This window comes from Nelumbo nucifera, chromosome 1 (assembly GCF_055504915.1).
Source record: "Nelumbo nucifera cultivar China Antique chromosome 1, China Antique-T2T, whole genome shotgun sequence".
NCBI lineage: Eukaryota > Viridiplantae > Streptophyta > Magnoliopsida > Proteales > Nelumbonaceae > Nelumbo > Nelumbo nucifera.
The window spans coordinates 34834465-34857312 of NC_142649.1; the positions used below are offsets into that span (position 1 = coordinate 34834465).

Consider the following 22848-nt stretch of genomic DNA (forward strand, 5'->3'; position numbering starts at 1 on the left):
ATTGCAATGAAATACAAAAAAAAAAACAAAAATACAAATTCCATTAATTCATTCATTCATTCTAAAAAATACAAATTTTGCCCATTTATTCTTAAAAATATCAAGCTCCATTCAAAAGACTTCTTTACAAAAACTTCTTCGGCTTCTCCCAAAAACTTCTTTACAAAAGTACAAGCATGGGTGGTGGCATAGTATGTGTATGGATGGCTCTGAAACTGCTGTTGATTGAAGTAGTAGTAGTGATGGGTGTAGTCAATGTATTCCGGGTTGTAAGGGTAGGACCACAGCTCTGCCCTCCTCCCCGTCTTCCTCACTGCCTTGAGAACCTTCCTCTTCTCTACCGGCCCAGTTACAGTCACCTTCTGCATCTCCATGTCTATGTCTTGGTTGTAGAAACATCTTCAGAAGCCTTCTCCTTTGATGTCTCAACCTCCTCACTTTGGGAAAGACTAGCCTTATCATGCTGATTAAACAACTGGGACTTTAACTCCAAGTAGGATTTCAGATCATCCTCAGTTTCAATGTTTCTATCTTTGTACTCTTGCAGCTTGGAGAACCTCCATTGATTTATAACTGCAGCATCCTGACAAAAAATAAAAACTCCAGTCATTATACCACTATATAAGAATATATATTGTCGAAAAACAACATTAACCAACTCTATATGTGCACCTTTCTTGTCAGTGACTTCTCTGAAGTTTTGGGTAGCACAAGCTCAGCCCAACCCACCTCGGGCATGGCCAAACCCGAGCCCGCCCAAACAAATATTTACACAAATGCATTTTAATTATATAAAGGTTTTTTTTTTCTAAATTATATGTGTGTATAAAGTATGCCTGTGTACACCTGTGCAGTTTCTTGTGCTTGAAACTTGACTTCTTTTTTATTATTTGAAAGGTACAACAGATCTGACTTTTTTTTTTTTTTTATTTGAAAGGTACAACAGATATGGCTTTGCAAGCTCAGCTCACCAGGTTCTCATTCTTGACAACTGAAGCACTAAAGTTCCAAAAGAAAGGGAACTCAAGCATGTACAATGATGGCAATCAACTTCATTAAACATTAAGTTGTTATGCATTACATTTCGAAACTTGGTTGTATTTGTTCATAAAATTCAGTTCATAGCCCACATTTCAGGAAAAAAAAAGGTAGGAAAGTGTATTATCGGATTGAGTTAACTCTTATGCCCATTCAGCTTTGAGTAATGGCGAACACTACCTTGAAAAATTATGCACAAGTTAATAGACAAGCACAAAGTTACCTGAACAATTGGATCTAGTAAAGCAGATATCACCGGATCAAAGTCAGGCTTCTTTCCAGATGCAGGAACCATCATGCCGTCATAGGTCTCAATTATTCCAAGTAGCACAGACACTCCTTCCCTTATAGTTGGTGGGGTGGGGGGGATAGATCAACTGCAACAAGTGGAGGGTACCGCAAAAGTTTTTCTCCTCGAGTCTTAAGAATGCCAAAGAAAGTTTGCTGAGCAGAATCTTTGAGTAATGACAGTACTGTCTTACAGAGAGCTGTTTCTCTCCCTAGCAAGTCTGAAATCTATGAGAGAATAATAACCACCACGAAAAGAAAGATTGCAAGACAAAGAAGTAAGAAGAAACCATAAGGTGGATGAACATATATATGTTGGGGGGTGGGAGAGAGAGAGACAATCACAAAATACATTGATAAGGATGCAAGAATTTAAGAACTTACAGTGTAGCTGTAGAATTCCAATGTGTTACTGAGCTTATATGCAATTATAAGACTGGGTTGAGACTGCAAAACTTGTTCAACTGTCACTTTGAATGGCCGGAAAACTCCCTCAAAACTTCTATCCAGCACAAATGTCATGTCCGATTCCATTTTTGAAGCATCAGTTTCTGTGCTCGAGGAAAAGCGATGTGCAGTTGGCCCTGTATCTATCACTGCATCTGGATCAAGTAAAGCGAGGACAAGCTCTCTCTCAGATGCCAATGCCTACTCAGAGTAAAGAGTAACACGAGTGTCAAAGGACAATAGAAAGATGAGACTAAAATATTGAGGAATGAGGACTTCATACCTGATGCAATCACCCAAACATATCACCTACATATCGCAAGGGGTCATGAGCATGCACTTCAATTGGTCTAGGCAGAACACCAGGTCCTCCACGTGTAAGAGCACTTATAAACCTTCTAAATAATGCATCTATGATGTTAACCAGATCCACCAACCATGTATTTGATATAGATTGAGTTTATGAACAGAATCACCTCCTCAGCGCAGCACTTGAAGAGGACAGGCCTTTCTTTGAAGCAGCGAACAGCTGTCTTCAGAAGGTCACCAACTTCAGGAGTATCACTATCACCCAATTTCCTACACTCAGCTTGAACCCACCTGGAATAAGAAAGAGTTATTAAATCTAGTTATTCATGGAAAAGGCATTCTTTTTTTTTTAATCAATAAAGAAAAAGATCCATTAAGCAGAAATACATGGAAAATCCGAAAATAATACCTACTCTATATGGGAGGATGATGGGGAAAAAGAGGCCTCATGGGCTAACCAAAATAGTAAAATGAGATCAAGCAAATACAATAAGATACCCCGGAATATCGGGCCCCCAGTACAACTAGTTACTCAGGCAATAACATGACACAAAAAAACAAAGTGTGATAAATATGGATTACAAACCTAATTTATTTGAGGGAAATTCACTTCACTGAAAATAAATGTCCATGCAATATATGTTATCCAAATTGACTTGCTAGGTTTAGGTCTCATCCATGGTCTGCGCCAAATAATAGTAATTACAAGCTTGTAAGCCTCTAAATGTTTACCTTACTTAGGACAAGCCTCATTTCTTTTGGATGTGTAGGTTTTAGATCTCAATGACATGGCTAAGTTTCATTTATCAAAATATCCTCTCAAACCATACTGAAATGCATATATTAGGCCAAAAGTTGACAATCCAATTCTCCCTTCCTCCTAAAGTTCCATTTTCTGATTGTAAACACACAAATTAGTATTCTATCTTGTTCATGTGCTTGAAATATTCTATGGGTCAGCAAAACATTGATCTTTTAATTGAATTTCCAATGAATTTACTGAATATCGAATTTTCTGACTTTGTCCACGGGTGGGAACTGATTGATTTACCACTGGTTGTAGCATAGTACACCTGGACAAATAATCAAGAATCCCCCATATTAGTAAAATTGGACAGTTTTCTAGTTTCATCAGATTGGGAAGAACACCTTCCAGATTCGATCCAAGAAGCACTGCCAAATCCAATATCAAACCACACCCCGGGCATGGCCAACCAAATCATGTATGCATTTTCAGTTTTCATATGGCTTTGGACTCATCTGTCATCAAAACCAATGTGTACAATCATTATGTTGGATCAGAGAGGTGAGATTTCCAGGAAGGTACACCTCAAGGAAAATTTTCTGTTCAATCTTTTGATTTTGCTTTGCTAGAAGACTAACAAATTCATTTGACTAAGCACCTTAATGCTTTGGGAGTTCCATTTGTGAAGTTACTCTCCTGGTCCATGACAAAGAAGGGGCTCAACTCTATGATCCTTAATTCCTTTTTCCATCTATTGGGGACATGGGAAAAGAAGGAATATAACGATTAATTTATAACTTATAGAGGCCTTTGCTGAAGCTATGTGCAGATGTTGGCAGTTTTTTGATGGACTGAGCGTAGCACTTTATGACTTCAACAATACATTTGTAGAAACTTTACCGGGTCGAGTTCATGCTTTTGAGTAGACAATATATATATTGAAGGGATGAGAGATCCATCCTATGGACGCCCAAAAGATTGCGGAATAAGGGGCGAATTTCAAAAATTTTTCTCTCCCTTCAACTGGGAATCGTATTCCCCATTTAGAAAATCATATCTTCAAGGATCAATTCTGAACCATAAACTGAACCAGATCTGAACAAAAAGGAGTGGGAAGGATTATACCTGATACGGAGAAGTAATATCTCCCAATGAAGGTGTTCACGCCCAAGGAAGGATCCGAAGACTGCTTCCACTGAAGATGGCGCAGTGCAGGTGGAGCAGAATCAACAGTGTTCTTCTCTAAGAACTCTGTTCTTCGCAAGAATCAGCAAGATGGTACGTGAGCACAACTTCCTTTCAATCCTTTCTCAAAGGACTGATGTCAAGATCCAATCTTGACTTCTCCCACAAGTGGAGATCGAACTGGCAAACAGGGCGGCAAGAACAGGGAGGCGGCAAGAGAGTATTTGCAGGGAGCACAATTCTCTCTTCTTGATTTCAGCACTAAAGAAAACCTGATGATCTGTGTGTAGTGTATATCTAAAGGCTGCCGCCCCCTTCTTCTTTTATAATCTTAAAGGGATCAGCTCCTAATAAGATTAGGAGTTGCTAATCCAAATCACATTTGGGTTAGGAGTCCCTTTAAGTGATAAGGGATAATCCTTATCTTATCTGGAGATCAGATCAGCCATCTCCTAATCTGATTAGGAGGTTTCCAGATCTAAATCTTATTTAGATCTTGGACTCTCTAAGTGGATAGGGTCTAAGCCCAATCCTATTAACTGATCCACTTCAGATTTCGCCCCTTTATTAACTAAATAAACAGCCCAGTTCGAAATGGGCTTTAGGCCCATTAAGCTTATGTGCTCACTTAACCCTCTTAACTGCTGCCCAGTTGGGCTTCCTTGTATGGTGTGGGACCCAAGCATTGATCTACACATCAGCCACATGGGTTCGGCCCAGCCTTTGTTACAAGGCCTGGCCGAATACACTGTTAAAGACAGTGCACCCCCTGAAACCCATCAAATGGGCCCTACGGGCCCAACACACTTACCCTAAGTGGTCCCTGGGCCAAGCCACCTTGTAACACCTAGGGACTGTGGAAGATGCAAGATTAGCCCATCAGGTATTATCCTCAATGGTCTTACTCTTAACCTCTCAGCCCATAATGATCATACACTGCCCGACAAGAGAGGACCTCTCCCTCGGCTGCAAGGAACAGTGTTGCACTCTCCACTCATATGGATCCCGGGAATTAAAACCTTCTTGCAAACATTTTAGAAACCATATATGTACTTTTATATCTTATATAAAATATATTTTGCAAAACAAATCTCAACGGTTGAAATCGGCTGCCGGCAGTCTTGGTTTCCATCAGTGAGAGTGCATCCCCGATCATTACTTTTGTCTGACAAAGGGGCTGATCCTATCACTATGATCACCCACTCAGATGAATTCTCGGACTGTCCCAACATACCCAGGTTTTGACCCCCGCTAAGGATCTCACTGATTGGTACATCAAAGATAGCCCAATCCGACACCTAGTGCAGTATCATAATCGAGTCTAGGGGTCGGGTGTAACTTTCCAGTTTTGCCCATCAATCTCCAAGGCCCAGGGCAATACTGGAAATCTGGTCCAGTTCAAAGATTCAATTAATCCTACACTGTATGTGCCTAGGGTCTCACCCTGGCAGCTGAGACAGGCCACCCCAACCGACTTGGTGGCACTACAGTGTCAGCCTTGTCAGGATAGGTCTCCCCAGACCGACCCACCGGCTGTGAACATTCTAAACTAACACGAGTCTCATTAAGTGTCCAGTTTAAGGGTATTACACAGAAAACATACCGAGGGAACATGAATCAAATATGTATCTTTATTCATTTACAATAAACTCATAAAGTACACCATTCTGATTGAAGCTAAGGGCATACAAAACTGTCTAACATATATGATGTGAACCATTTACAAATTTTTCCATAGTTGATGAAATTTCATGGTCCATGAAACCCATTTCAAGCAAACAAAGTGTCTTATCCATGGTGCCAAACAAAGCTTCAGTGGTAATTTCCTGAGATAAGGAATAAATAGCATTAAGAACCCTTCAAATTTGCCTATGCAAGTATTGAGAACAACGAATTCAAGTGGCATTCAGAAACATGTATTAATAAATACACTAATGTTCTTCAGATTCATAGAAATAAAGCGAGTCAGATATGCATATGAATATGCACCATCACCAACATAACTTAAAATGTCAAACATAACAGAACCACCAAGGTTGTATTTACTGCACCATTAAGAGCAAACACCCTTTCTATACAACATCAGATGGCATTAGGTACCAACCCCCACAGTAAATATATTATGGTAAATATTACCAAATGGATTCTTGTTTCCAGTGCTTAAAGTACACCATTTACCAAGAATTGCTTGAGATTACTGTCAATCTTGTAGCACAGGAATCTTTTATCTTTCAAAGGCTGTGAATCACTGATAATAGCTTTCTTGGAGTTGTCAAAATAGACCGAGACTGTCCTATGATAGGGAATGCTTATAAGGGGGATTTACCCTTTTCACACACATAATACACACTTTACCTTCTCTCAAAAATAAAATTTTGTGGACTGCAGTATGGAAAATCTTAATCATAGAAGAATGGAGTAAGGGCTGTCAATGGGTCGGCTCTACCCAACTGAACTGATTATATCAGTTCTTCTATGTTTTTGTCCTGATTAACAATTGGATCAGTTCTGGTTCTTAATTATTTGTTCCTAACCAATTATTTTGTTAATAATATATAAAGGTTTCCTAGTTTTCTTGCAACTTTTTTTTGATCAATAGCAGAATTATATTAATTCATTAAACCAGATGGAGTGGTACATAGCAGTCTTTGAACTACATTTTTTGGGATTTAATGGCCATGACTTTGTCATTATCATCTTTCTAAAGGGATGAGAGATCCATCATATGGCTGCCCGAACCATGAAAGAAGGTTGGGCGAAATTTCAAAAATTTCTCTCTCCCATGTGGGAATCACATTACCTATTTTAGAAAACTGCTTTTTCAAGGATCAAACTTGAAACCAAACCGGACCAGATCTGAAACCAAAAGGGAGGAGAGGGATATACCTGATATGGAGTAACAGTAACTCCCAACGAATGTGTTCACGCCCAAGGAGAGAACCAAAGACTGCTTCCATCGAAGATGACACGGTGTGTGGTGAAGCAGAATCAGCAGGACGATTCTTCAGCAAGATCCAAATTCTTTAGCAAGAATGTGATGGAGGGCAGGTGAGCACGACTTCATATTGCCTTTTCTACCAAATGGCAATATGAAGAACTGTTCTTGATCACTCCCACTGGTGGAGATCGAACTGGTAAGGCGGCAAGAGTAGGAGAGAAGAAGACTGTGCAGTCAAACTGTGTTGTCTCTCTCTGTAATTCAGCAGTCTGTGAGTGATTTGGAGGTTCGCCTTGCTCTTCTATTTATAGCCTTAAAGAGAGGTTCACCTAATCCCATTAGGAGTTTCCTAATCCAAATATTTTATTTGGATCTGGACTCTCTTTAAGAGATAAGTATAATCCCTTATCTTATCTGCAGATAAAGATTAGCCTTCCTAATCAAATTAGGAGTTTCCTGATCCAAATCTTTATTTGGATCTGGACTCTTTGAGTGGATAGGGATAATCCCTTATCCTATCTGCTGATCTAAATCCCAGAACTGCCCTCTTTTAATTAATCTTATTACGCTAGTTCGAATTAGGCTTTAGGCCCATTAAGTCTATTTTCTCACTTACCCTCCAAACTGTTGCCCAATTGGATGTCCTTGTATGGCGTGGGACCCAAACATTGATCTACACATCAACTACATGGGTTCATCCCAGCCTCTGTTACAAGGCCTAGTCGAATTCACTCTAGGAGACAGTGAACCCCTGAGTCCATAATCATGGGCTCTTAATGGGCCCAACATTTACACTAAATGGTCCCTATGTCAAGCCACCTTATAAAAACCCAAGGACTGTGGGCAGATGCAAGATTAGCCATCATGTATTACCCTCAATGGTCTTACACTTAACCTCTCTGCCCATAATAATCAAACACTGCCCTACCAGAGTGGACCTCTCCCTCGGCTGCAAGGTACAGTGCTGCGCTCTCTACTCAAATGGATCCTGGGAATTAAAACCTTTTGCAAACATTTTGAAACCATAATATATATATGCATATCTCTATATAAATATATTTTGCAAAACAAATTTCAACGGTTGAAATCAACTGTCGGAAATTTTGGTTTCCATCGGAGAAAGTGCATCCTCGATCATTCACTTTGTTCGACAAAGGGGCTGATCCTGTCACTATGATCACCCACTCAGATGAATTCTCGGACTGTCCCAACATACCCAGGTTTTGACCCCCTCTAAGGATCTCACTGATTGGCATATCAAAGAGAGCCCAATCTGATACCTAGTGTAGTATCATAATCAAGTCTAGGGGTCAAGTGTAACATTCCAGTTTTGCCCATTTATCTCTAAGATCTAGGGCAATACTGCAATTCTGGTCCGGTTCAGGGTTTCCAGAAAACCCACACTGCATGTACCTCAGGTCTCACCTTGGCTGCTGAGACAAGCCACCCCAACTAACTTGGCGGCACATCAGTGTCAGCCTTGGCAGGATAAATCTCCCCAGATCTATCTAATGGCTATGAAGATTCTAAACTAACACGAGTCTCATAAGTGTCCAGTTTAAGGGTAATACACAAAAACACACCATAATAACATGAATTGAATATGTACTTTATTCATTTACATTAAATGTCATAATGTACATCATTCTGATTGGAGCTAAGGGCATACACTGTCTAACAGCTCCCACTTGCACTTAAGTCCAATCGGTACAAGCCGGAGTCCTAGACTTTTCACGTGTTTCTCAAACACTTTCTGTGTCAGTGGCTTAGTCAATGGGTCTGCCACATTCTCCGCTGATGCTACCTCTTAACATCAATCTCCCATAGATCCAGTGTTGTCACACAACAATGGAATGGGTGATGTGTTGAATTCCAAATTCTAGAATGAACACCTTCATTCATTAGGCAACCTCACTTACGGCAATGTGTTCGGCTTGAGTTGTGGACTGTTATTCTTACTACTTAGGACCCCTATTTGCTGCTTTTCCAGCAAACAACACACGATCCTATCGTGAAAATATAATTAGATGTAGACTTTCTATCATCTGGATTTGACTGGAAGTTGGCATCAGTATACCCATGGATCTGTAGTAAACTACCATCGAATACCAGACAAAACTCTTTTGTCCTTCGAAGGTATTTTAGTATGTTTTTCACAGCAGTCCAATGCTCCTGCCTTGGGTTTGACTGGAACCTGCTTACCACACTCACTACCTGAGAGATGTCTGGACGAGTGCACAGCATGGCATACATGATGCTCCTTATGGCTGAGGCATAGGGAACGTCCTTCATGCCTTCAATCTCTTCGAGAATCTTGGGAGACATACCCTTAGAGAGAGTGACTCCATGCTTGAAAGGAACATTTCCTTTCATGGAGTTCTCCATGCTGTATCTCTTGACTATTTTGTCAATGTAAGCATATTGGGATAATCCTATTATCCTCTTCGATCTATCTCTATAGAGTTGAAGACCCAATATGTAGGAGGCTTCTCCAAGATCTTTCATGGAGAATTGCTGTGAAAGCCATACTTTCACCGTAGTCAACATTCCTACATCATTCCTAATGAGTAGAATGTCATCTACATATAGAACCAGGAACCTAACCTTATCACCATTGGATTTCCTGTAAACAAAGGGCTCATCCGGATTTTGCTCAAAGTCAAACTGTTTGACAGTAGAGTCAAACCAGATGTTCCAACTCCTAGAAGCTTGCTTAAGTCCATATATGGATCGGTTTAGTTTACATACCATGTGTTCTTGACCCGCAGCTATGAAACCTTGCGGTTGCTACATATAGATATCTTCACTAAGATCTCCATTTAGGAACGCAGTTTTGACATCCATTTGCCAAATCTCGTAATCATGGTACGCTGCTACAGCTAGCAGGATCGTAATGGATTTAAGCATGGCCAGCAATGAAAAGGTTTCCTCATAATCGATTCCTTCTTTCTGAGTGTACCCTTTTGCCACAAGATGAGCTTTGTAGGTCTCAACCTTACCATCGGGGCCCTTCTTCCTCTTATAGATCCATTTGAAACCAATTGCTTTTACTCCAAGGGGCGGATCTACCAGAGTCCAGACTCCATTGGTCTCCATTGAGTCCATCTCAGCTCTCATGGCATCTACCCACTTCAAGGAATCTATGTCCAACATAGCTTCCATATAAGTCACGGGATCCTCCTCACTAGTTGTAGCTTCCACCTAGTAACTTTCATGGTCATAGCCAAAACGAACTGGAGGCCTAGAAACCCATGTAGATCTCCTAGGTTGGTCATTAACTGGAGCTTGTGGGACATCTCCCACTACCCTTGAGCTCTCCTCATCAAAAAGAACTTCTTGACGATGATTGTTCAGGATATAATCATCTTCCAAGAAATGGGCATTTCGACTATAGAACACCTTCTGTTCTCCTGGGTCATAGAATAAGTAACCCACAAAGCCTTTGTGGTAGCCTATGAATAGGCAATGACTGGTCTTGGATTCCAATTTGTTAGTACTCATTCTTTTAACATGTGCCAGACAACCCCAAATCTTCAAGTATCTTACACTTGGTTTCTTACAGGTCCAAAGCTCATAGGGAGTCTTCGGAACTGATTTGGTTGGAACCCGGTTCAGCACGTATATCATAGTCTCTAATGCATAACCCCAAAATAATGTGGGTAATTCTAAGAGTACGAGAAGTGATCGGACCATATCTAATAAAGTCTGATTCTTCCTTTCTGACACATCATTTAGCTATGGTGTAGCAGGAGGAGCTAGCTGTTATACTATCCCATTGACATTTAAGTAGTCCCTGAATTCGTCAGAGAGATACTCGCCACCTCGATTTGATCGAAGAGTCTTAATTTCTCTCCCTAACTGTTTCTCGACCTCTTGTTTGAATTCTTTGAACTTTTCAAAAGATTCAGATTTATGTCTCATTAGGTACATGTAACCATACCATAAGTAATCATCAGTATATGTTATGATGATTACTCGTGTTGGTTACGAGTCCTAACATTCATGGGACTACACACATTAGTATGTATAAGGTCAAGTGTGCCTGTCGATCTTTCAAGCTTACCGTTAAATGGTCGTTTCGTCATCTTACCCTGAAGGCAAGGTTCACAAGTTGGAAGATTTTCTACAGTTAGAAAATCCAAATGAGTATCCTTTACCAACCTTGTGATACGATATATGTTAATGTGGCCAAGTCGGTAATGCCACAAGCATGTGGGATTAACTGTATAACGGGTTCTTTTCTTAGGGATATCATCCAACGTAGTTTCGGTTATGTTTGTTTCCAAAGAATGATGGAGAACATAGAGACCATTCTCAAGTTCTCCGTATGTGAGGAATTTGTTATTTCTTTTAATAATAATCATATTATTAAAGAGAACAGAATATCCATCCGCACACAGTTTTGAAATAGAAATCAAATTTATTCTCAAATTGGGTACATAAAGATAATCTTTTGATGTAATTAATCCTTCTCTGGATTACAATTTTGCAGTCCATATGGCTGTAGCTACAACACTTGTAGAAGTCCCCAAGTAAAGAATCACCTCTCCGTCACTCAGTCTTCTGCTTGTCCTGAACCCCAACAATGTATTACATGCATGAGTGGATGCCCCAGAGTCAGTACACCAGAAAGTAGAAGTTACCAACAAATTGGTTTCTATGACAAAGGATTCAAAATTACATTGTTTCTTGGTCTCCAGGTACTGAGGACAGTTCCTCTTCCAGTGGCCGGCCTACTTGCAGAAGTGACAAGCATCTGATGCTTTGTCCTTCCTCTGCCTTTTGGTCTTGCTAACTTTCTTCTGAGGCTTCTTCTTGCCTGATTTGCCAACTTCAACAAGCATGGCAATGGGCTCATCATTCTTTTTTAGTTTCTCAGCCCTCTACAACATATTGTTGAGTTCCTGGATGCTAACATTTAGATTGTTCATGTTGTAGTTCATGATGAACTAATTGAAGGAAGGAGGCAAAGAATTTCGGATGGCATCAACCATGGTGACATGACCAAGCCCAGATCCAAGAGCCTCAAGTTCATTGATGTATCCCATCATCTTAAGACAATGATCATGAACTTGCTGGTTCTTGGACATTTGTCCGGGCATTAACTGTTTCAAGACCTTCTAGCGAGTAGAACGATTCTGCTCCTCATACATCGTCCTTAGATTATCCAATATGTCCTTGGACACTTCGGTCTTATCGAATTGTCGCTGTATCGGATTATCCAAAGAGGCTATAATATAACACTAGGCAAGAGAATTTTTCTCCTCCCATTCTTGATACTCTCTTCGTCTGGCCTCAGAAGCCCTATCACCTGAACGATCTAGAGCAGGGTTTTTAGCAATTTTGTCCAATTTCTCAGACGTTAGGACTAGCATAAGGTTATGGAACCAGTTAGCATAATTTGGGCCCTTAAGCTTGTTGTCATCCAACAGTTTAGTAAATTGACCATTTGCCATTTCTGATAAAGGGCAAATCAAATATTAGTCCACAACCTTATTTGATTCATGTTATCTACATAGATGTGGCTTTTAATCTATGTTCCATTTCCATTTATTCATCTCTGAGATTTCCCTCCTATCTCAGTGACGGAGACTACGAATTATGTCTCTGGAAATGTGGGAAATCACATAGGGTGCACGGAACCAACTGTTTTAGCTGCATAACCCCACCACCTTTTGTGAATGATCATATGCACTCATCTTATGAGCTTTCCCTTTGGCCCCTGTCAGACAAGGTTCATTGTCATTTTAGGTTAAACCTTTCTGTCCAGTGAGTGCTCACCCATCATATTCGTGAAGGCCAAGGTACCGTGAGAGAGTCTTCTAATTTAGGATAGGCCCCTCCCACATCGGTCGATGACGCCCCTATCATCTTATGAAATAATCCAACAGATCCAGCAGCAAATGGATAGCCCAATTTTATGGTTTATCTCCTCATTACTGAAGGACCCATCTTCATGTTAATGATGGAAGGCCTTTAGAGAGTTCATCACATGAATCTCCCTATCACATGCACTCATATTTTAGTGGAGGGAACGAAATATTATGCCCTAGTTTAATTTAGGTCAAACCAAAGTGGCTCCCACTGACTTTCATAAAGCCAGATTTAGATGGGCTCTAAATAGCTAGGGTTCCTCCGCACAGTACCTCTTGGGGAGGAAGCTGATGTGGGGCCCACCATGAAGGGAGATCATCCAATGATCTTAAGGACACCATGGCAATGATGTGCATTCAACCATGGTGTGCACAAGAACCACTATCGAATCAACATGGGCCAAGTACTTACGGCCCATGAACGTTGCACATTACACATCCATACATCACATGCATGAAATGCGCTAGGTATATGGGCTGAATTGCAAATAACAGTTCAGCCCATATAGCTTTTATGCTGAAATGGGCTAAAGCAGTTTTAACAAATTAAAATTGAGTTTTACAGATGTGGTCTGAATTGCATCTTGCAATTAACCATCAACTCTTGGACCCATGAGTGAAAAATTAGGGCTGATAACAGCCCCCGTCGAACCACAGATTCGGTCCAATTCAAGAACATGATCTAAAATTAAATTACTGAAACAAGACATTAAAGAATCAGTAGGAGGGTTGTTCGTAGGACTGCTACCTTGCAAAACAAAAGCTAGATCGCAGCATGCAGTTTCCAAAACTTCAAATCGCTGATGGACAAACCCTAATCTGCGAAATTCTCCTTCTTGTGCTTTCTGCTTCAACTTTGAATGGAATAAAATAAAAAAACCTATTTTCTATTGACATTACATCAGAATTGAATTCCTATACATTCCATCTAAAAATTAAAAAAAATTAATTATAGACCAAGAATGAAAAGAACAACAGGTGCGTAGATTTCTTACGCCATTAAAGAATTTGATCTCCATCATACGAACAACCCAAAAATCAAGAAAATATCTAGAACAGTTCTAAATATAATTCAGATTTATAAATATTTAATTTGAGATCAATCACCCAAAATCTGGGAACAAATTTCTTAGAAAACGCTAATCTGCACAAATCGGGTAGAACGCTTTCTGCCCATTTGCGCAGACCTAGATCTGGTTAATTTTGGTTCAAAATTTGAACCCGGCTCTAATACCACTGAAGGGATGAGTGATCCATCATATGGATGGCCGAACCTTGCAGGAAGGTTAGGTGAAATTTCAAAAATTTCTCTCTCTCCCATGTGGGAATCACATTCCCTATTTTAGAAAACTGCATTTTCAATGATTAATCTTGAAACCAAACCAGACTAGATCTAAAACCAAAAGGGAGGAGAGGGGTATACCTAATACGGAGTAACAGTAACTCCCAACGAAGGTGTTCACGCCCAAGGAGAGAACCAAAGACAACTTTCACCGAAGATCACACGGTGTGTGGTGAAGCAGAATCAGTAGGACGATTCTTTAGTAAGAACCGAATTCTTCAGTAAGAATGTGATGGAGGGCAGGTGAGCATGACTTCAGATTGCCTTTTCTACCAAAAGGCAATATCAAGAACTGTTCTTGATCACTCCCACTGGTGGAGATTGAACTAGTAGGGCGGCAAGAGCAGGAGAGAAGAAGACTGTGCAGTCAAACTGTGTTGTCTCTCTCTGTAATTCAGTAGTCTGTGAGATGATTTGGAGGTTCGCCCTGCTCTTCTATTTATAGCCTTAAAAAGAGGTTCTCCTAATCCCATTAGGAGTTTCCTAATCCAAATATTTTATTTGGATCTGGACTCTTTTTAAGAGATAAGAATAATCCCTTATCTTATTTGCAGATAAAGATCAGCCTTCCTAATCAAATTAGGAGTTTCCTTATCCAAATCTTTATTTGGATCTAGACTCTTTGAGTGGATTGGGATAATCCCTTATCCTATCTGTTGATCTAAATCCTAGAACTGCCCTCTTTTAATTAATCTTATTAAGCCAGTTTGAATTGGGCTTTAGGCCCATTAAGTCTATCTACTCATTTACCCTCCAAACTACTGCACAGTTGGATGTCCTTGTATGGCATGGGACCCAAACATTGATCTACACATCAACCATATGGATTAAGCACAGCCTCTGTTACAAGGCCTGGCCAAATTCACTATAGGAGATAGTGAACCCCTGAGTCCATCACCATGGGCTCTTAATGGGCCCAGCATTTACACTAAATAATCGTTGGGTCAAGCCACCTTATATAAACCCAAGGACTATGGGCAGATGCAAGATTAGCCCATCAGGTATTACCCTCAATGATCTTACACTTAACCTCTCAGCCCATAATTATCAAACACTACCCGACAAGAGAGGACTTCTCCCTCGGCTGCAAGGTACAGTGCTGCACTCTCTACTCACATGGATCTCGGGAATTAAAACCTTTTGCAAACATTTTGAAACCATAATATATATATGTATATCTCTATATAAATATATTTTGCAAAACAATTTTCAATGGTTGAAATCAACTGCCGACAGTTTTGGTTTCCATCAGAGAGAGTGCACCCCCGATCATTCACTTTGTCCGACAAAGGGGCTGATCCTATCACTATGATCACCCACTAAGATGAATTCTTGGACAGTCCCAACATACGTAGGTTTTGACCCCCTTTATGGATCTCACTGATTGGCATATCAAAGACAACCCAATCCGATACCTAGTGTAGTATCATATTCGAGTCTAGGGGTCAGGTGTAACATTCCAGTTTTGCCCATCTATCTCCAAGGTCTAGGGCGATAATGGAATTCTAGTCCGGTTCAGGGTTTCAAGAAAACCCACACTGCAAGTACCTCAGGTCTCACCCTAGCATCTAAGACAAGCCACCCCAACCAACTTGGTGGCACAACAATGTCAGCCTTGGCAGGAAAAAAATCTCCCCAGATATATCCAATGGCTATGAAGATTCTAAACTGACCCGAGTCTCATAGGTGTCCAGTTTAAGGGTATTACATAGAAACACACCATAATAACATGAATCGAATACGTACTTTATTCATTTACATTAAATGTCATAATGTACATCATTCTGATTGGAGTTAAGTGCTGTCAATGGGTCAGCTATACCCAACTGAACTGATTATATCAGTTCTTCTATGATTTTGTCCTGATTAACTATTGAATCAGTTCTGGTTTTTAATTATTTGTTCCCAACCAATTATTTTGTTAATAATATATAAAGGTTTCCTAGTTTTCTTGCAACTTTTTTTTTTTATCAATAGCAGAATTATTTAAATTCATTAAACCAGATGGAGTGGTACATAGCAGTATTTGAACTACATTTTCTAGGATTTAAGCAGGAAAGAAGTTCCTGAAAGAACCTCCGCTCCTCCAGCCTTTGCTTAATGGGCATGACTTTGTCATTATCATCTATCCACTCGTTAGCCACCACAGTTGCAAATCGATTAGCTGAAACTTTAGTTCTTGCTATAAGATTTGCAACGTCATTTCCTTCTCTTAACTGGTGGCTGGTCCTTACTGAGATGCTTCCCTTTTTAATATATTCCAGAGATCTTTAATGATGGACTGGATGGGCTAAATAAAAAAGCATACTCTTGCCTCTAAAAGCAGCTCCATCTAGTGGTGCAATTTCAATGATGGGCTGTGTGAAGTATGAAGTATGAACTTTGAAGATTCCACAAATTCAATGATGGGTTGTATGAACTATAAAGATCCACTCCAATAAACAAATGAGACGTCAAACAGGAGGTTACCTTTGTTGAACCTTAACAAAATCAAGTGCAAGCTCCTAAATTGGACCAATGGTCCTATCCCTTTGCACAGCAAATATTGTTTGGTCGAACTCCTCTGGAACTCCATTAAAAGGAGACATCTGTTAATAATACATAATATGCAGGCTAGGTGTCACCAAAAGGGCCTACAACCTTTTTCTTTAAAAATGATCCTTTATGTCAAAAATGTCCACTAATAGAAAGTGAACAAAAAGGTTACAAAAAACAAAAGAGATTATTTTTAGGTGATGCTTGTTCTTGTGCAGTTGTGGATGTATTTCATTTCGGTTCTCTTAGGGTATTTTCTAGTAGCTTGTCATCTCATCACCATTAACTATCCATATCTCTTTTTCATCTTAGACAAAAGTTTCTTTCACGTGTTATCACAACAAATATTTGCATTCTTTAGAGAAAGACAAAGATAAATAGAAGCTTGAAATAGCCACATGCAAGATATAACGAAGAGATTATTGGTGTAGAATAAGGAAGAAAAGCAGGGAAAACTTTTAATTCCAGGTCCTTCTGTAAACAACTAAACATCATATGTGGCTGAGAATCACCACGTGATGATTCCCACCAAGTGCCTGTTTGGAAGGGCTTCCTCACTGGCTATTGGCTTTTTGAGGTAGGGCTCACCCAGAAAAAAGGTGTTTGATAAAAAATCCAGAGTGCTAAATTAATTTGGTCATCATGCAATCATTTAGGCAGCTTTCCATACAAGCCTCTTCCAGTAGCTTCTTCAAAATGGCTGAGCCAAAGCAGCTAAAGCAAAGTTAAGCCCTCCCAAATAGGCCCTACAGGAGAACTATGTAACAGATGGACCAAATCAGATGTATGTAACAATCTACTTGACATACAAATCTTTTAAAATTTGCTTGCTAATTTTTATTATAGAAAAACCAATCAACCAATCAGGTTAATGCTTGAGTTTAAGGACATATCCCAGATGGAAACCACCAAATGGTGAATCCCTAATACTGATGCAAGTTTTCCATGTCCAAGGCACAAGCAGGGAAGATTCTTCCTGTTCTTACTAGAGTTCTTTTAAGAGGTAATTAGCAGAATAAGAAACTAAAGAAGCAACATACAACCAAGGCATCATAATGGAGCCCATCATAAATCAACATAACCCTCTCCGCAAACTTCATTTCCTGTTCCAATATGCACAAAAGATGGTAAGGATACAGGTTATGTGAACTAGAAACATAGACTGAAGCAAGTAGCTAATTCTAACCTGACCATAAAATCACATCGGGTGGTTTGGATGTCAAATGCTGCAATTTCTCTTCCATAATATTCTGCTAATATTGAAAGCTCAATAGCACCTTCACAAGAAAAAACAGAATAAATTAGTAGTATACATTGAAAAGATTCTATTGAACAATTCAAATTTCCGGGTGGGGATATTGAACAAGAAAAAACAGACTCGCCATTCCCACTCTAGCATACACACAAATGTAGAGAAGAGGGATCTAATAATAGTGTCTAGCGAATGAGATAACAAACCTAGATTTTGAAAAAAAAATACAGACCTAGATTTTGAAACCTAGATTCATATTTAGAAAAAAATACAAAAACCTAGATTTTGAAAGAAACTTTAATTAAAATGTGAGATTGAATACAAACGTACAATGGATCCTAGGTTGAAGATTTACATGTGGTTGCTGTCGCCGGTTGGTGTCATGCATGGAGAACGCAATCAAAATCAAATATGAGATGAATACAGAGAGAGAGAGAGGATAGATAGAGATTTACCGGTGGTTAGATGTCGTCCGTTGGTTCTGTCTTTGCTAGCGGTGTGAAGTTTGAGTAAGAGAGAGAAAGAGATGACTATGGAAGAGAATGAGAGAAAATACAAAGTGGGTGAAAAGAGGATGAAAATCCGAAGAGGAAGAGGTGCAAGGGGGAAAACTTCTTTTTCTAGTGGTTGTTACCTAGTCTTTAGCGGTAGTTTTAATTGACCATCGCTAAAGATCGCTAAAAACGTGTTCTTTTGTAGTTTTGGAACATCCGATTTGACTCTACCATAAAAAAGTTTGACTTTGAGTAGAATTCTAATGAGCCTTGTGTTTACAGGAAGATAGTGGGAAATAAGGTTACATTCTTAGTTCTGTATGCAGATGACATTCTGCGCATTAGGAATGATATAGGAATGTTAACTACTGTGAAGGTATGGCTTTCATAGCAATTTTCCATGAAAGGTCTTGAAGAAGCTTCCTATATCTTGGGACTTCAACTCTATAGAGATATATTGAAAAGGATAATAGGATTATCATAGTCTACTTACATTGACAAGATTGTCAAAAATACAGCATGGAGAACTCCAAGAAAGGATTTGTCTCTTTCAAACATGAAGTCACTCTCTCTAAGGGCATGTCTCCCAAGACTTCCAAGGAGATTGTGGGCATGAGAGAGGTTCCCTATGCCTCAACCGTAGGGAGCATCATGTATGTCATGTTGTGCACTCAGCCAAACATTGCTCAGGCAGTGAGTGTGGTATGTAGATACCAATCAAACCTTGGGCAGGAGCACCGGATAGTTGTGAACAACATACTTAAATACCTTTGAAGGACAAAAGAGTTTTGTCTGGTATTCGTTGGTAGTTCACTATAGATCCTAGGGTATACCAATGCCAACTTCCAGTCAGACCCAGATGATAGAAAGTCTACATCTGGTTACATCTTTACGATAGGGTACTGTGTAGTAAGAAAAATAGTCCACGACCCAAGCCAAGCACATTACCTTAAGTGAGGCTGCCTAATGAATGAAGTTCTTCATTCTGGAATTTAGAATCCTACCATATCACACATTTCATTGTTGTGTGACAACACTGGATCTACGTGAGATTGTTGGTAGACGGGGTGTATAGATTCAGAAGGTTGCATCAGCGGAAAATGTGGTAGACCCATTGACTAAGCCAGTAACACAGAAAGTGTTTAAAAAACTTGTGAACAGTTTAGGACTAAGGCTTGTATCCGATTGAACCTAAGTGCAAGTGGAGGCTGTTAGACAGTGTATGCCCTTAGCTACAATCAGATTGTTAGACAGTTGACATTTATTGTAAATGAATAAAAGTACATAATTGATTAATGTTATATCTAGTGTATTTCTATGTAATTACCCTTAAATTGGACACTTATGAGACTCGTGTTTATTTAGAATGTTCACAGCCATTGGATAGACTTGGTGAGGTTTATCCTACCAAGGCTGACACTAATGTACTACCAAGTTAGTTAGGGCAGCTTGTCTCAACTACCAGGGTTAGACCCGAAGCACATGTAGTGTGAGTTTGCTTGAAACTCTGAACCAGACCATTTTCCAGTTATGCCTTCGACCTTGGAGACAGATAGGCAAAATTGGAAAGTTACACCTAACCCCTAGACTTGATTATGGTACTACACTAGGTGTTGGATTCGGCTATCTTTGATATGCTAATTAGTGAGATCCTTAGTGGGGGTCAAAACCTGGGTATGTTGGGGCAATTTGAGAATTCACCTGTGTGGGTGATCATAGTGATAGAATCAGCCCCTTTGTTGGATAAAGTGAATGATCAGGGACAACACTCTCTCTGATGGAAACCTAAATTTCTGGCAGTTGATTTCAAACTTGTTTGAGATTTGTTTTACAAAATATATTTATATATATATATATATATATTATGTTTTTATGAAAAGGTTTGCAAAGGTTTTAATTCCCGGGATTCATCCTGAGCAGAGAGTACGACACTGTACCTTGCAACCGAGGGAGAGGTCCTCTCTTATCGGGCAGTGTTTGATCATTATGGGATGAGAGGTTAAGTGTAAGACCATTTAGGTCTTTTATATTTGATGGGCTAATCTCACTTAAGACCATAGTCCTTGGGCCTTCATAAGGTGGCTAGACTCAATGACCATTTATTGTAAATGTTGGGCCTATTAAGAGCCCATACTGATGGGCTCAGGGGTTCACTATATTCAGTAGTGAATTCAGCCATTTCTAGTAACAAAGGTGATAGGTATAATTATATAACCCTAGCAAGTGCACTAGTTATCAAGTAGTATAAAGACATCGTTTGTTGTATGATTTTTGCAAGTATACAGATCGTGGGCAAATAATAGTGTGTGAATAGAGTGTCTATCCCACAAGGAAGGTGTTGTCAAGTACCAAATTTTAAGATTCCTCTATTATTTAGAAATTAGAAATTCAATTCTCAAGCCAAATAAAGAAATGATAATGCAAGTAAATAGGTTTAATTCAGAATATTATAAAAAGCCTAGGATTTGGGTTTCATCAAATGATTACCTATGACATACTTATGTTTTCTTAGATTGGGTTATCGTTGTAGGAATTTATGATCAGATTTCCCTAAATTATATGAAGTTCTTTCTCAAGATACAACACATGTGTTTATGCTAACCGCATAAACAATACCCTAAGTCAATTATCTCAATGAACTAGTGTTATGCTTCCACTCTCGCTACTTCACACAATACCTTAATTCAAGAAATTAATAGCCAATTAATTTCTAGCATTAAGCCCTAAGATAAAAGATAAATCCCAACAATCAACGACCCAATCAATTAAACATAATCTATCATAGGCAAATCAAAAGACTACATCCAAATCCTAGATCAAGAAATTTAGCTACTCATATTATTAATGAAAAGAATCATTCCAATGATTAAATTTAGATTAAACATAAGTGAAATTGAATAATAACAGAGAGTGAAGTTTGAAGAAAAAAACTCTTGAATAGAAGTTGATTGAGGGGAACTCCTCGCCCTTGAATCTTCAATTCTCCTCTTCGCCGCCTTTCTTCTCCTCCTGGGTTGTTGACTGCTTCTTTGGAGGCTGAAGTTCTCTTGGAGGATTTCTCCTTGCTCCCTTGATTGATTAATGCCTGGTGCTAGTCTGCCCCCCCCCCCCCCCCCTTTATATAGCTTTAGGAGGAGAGGCTATTTCCAACTCCTTTTTGGAGTTCTTTCTCAAAAAATAGAAAGTCCTAATTCCTAACAATTAGTTTAGATCTAATCATATCCTATCTCTTTTCTGGTAATCTCAATCTCCTTTATCTTTCTAGAATTACATCAGAATCTGATAGGACTCTTTGCAATTTGCTTATTCTTGTATTCGTATTGGGCTTCTGCTGCGAAATGGGCTTCCCTACAAATTTTCTCATACTTCGGGCCTGATTTTTACTTTGATGCATTTCGAATCTATCAAAACTTAAACCATGAAAGTTGTAGAGCTTTTTCTTATCTTTCCAATGCATCTTGAATCATCTCAATCGAAGTCCTGATGGGAGAATTATGCCCAGATTACTATGCAGTGCTGAAACTGTGCAAAATTACTTGATTAGCCTTGTTTTTCTCCTGACGCCTTCTTTCATGTCTTGAATCAGAATACAAGAATAATGAGTCCAATTAAGTACTAATTAAGTATAAAAGACTGAATATTTAGGGATAAAAATATGATAATTTTTATTCTTATCATCGTTTCCACGAGGATTTAACAAAATAAGTATTAGAACTATAGCTTCCCTCAATTATTTGAACACCCAAATTCTAACAATAGGAACTACTGAAAATTAAAGATAGAAAAAGAAAGAATAGAAATAAAGTCAATCAATGACTGAACTTGCAACGATTTAATTGAAAGCGCTAGAACTATTGGTCCACCTAACCTTTCCAATGGATATCAATTTTTTAGATTAACCAAGATAATTTATTTTTTTCATAAGCTAAAGTTTTTCCAAATTTATTTAATATTCCCTCTCAGGATATATCAAATCTACCTCTATCAAGTAACCCTTCGATCTCTCGACTAGAGTTCTCGTGATAGAGATGCAGTAAGTTCTATGAAAAACCTGTGTCATCAAATGAATCATGTAAATATATTCCTATATACCATTCAATTCACACTATGAATCATTTAGTCTTTTATATGAATTTCCCTTCTGGTTCATTCATATAAACCAAATCAATTAGGAGGTGGCCAAGCTCCTAATTGCATTACGCATAATAACTCATAGACAATATGAAAATATAAACAACTTGGCTGAATTAAATAAAGATCAATCCATGGTCGTGGTTAGGCTTTCCACAGGCCTAGCTACAAATAGATTAGTTCATGATAAAGGAAATTAAATAAACAAGGTATAAGAAAGAACTCATGATGTCGGCCCTTGAGGTTGAGATCGATGAACTTCTTCTCCTTG

The 22848-nt window shown here is 39.1% G+C and overlaps 1 long non-coding RNA gene across 1 annotated transcript; it reads right to left on the reverse strand.

Annotated features, from left to right (window-relative positions):
• Nucleotides 1-51: 51 nt before the first annotated feature.
• On the reverse strand, nucleotides 52-18526 carry LOC148803110 (uncharacterized). Its single transcript, XR_016080770.1, has 7 exons — nucleotides 18408-18526; nucleotides 17887-17977; nucleotides 17741-17803; nucleotides 2057-2373; nucleotides 1711-1974; nucleotides 1262-1554; nucleotides 52-583 (listed from the first exon to the last, which is right to left on the reverse strand). It is a non-coding gene; the product is annotated as an uncharacterized LOC148803110 (long non-coding RNA).
• Nucleotides 18527-22848: the final 4322 nt, after the last annotated feature.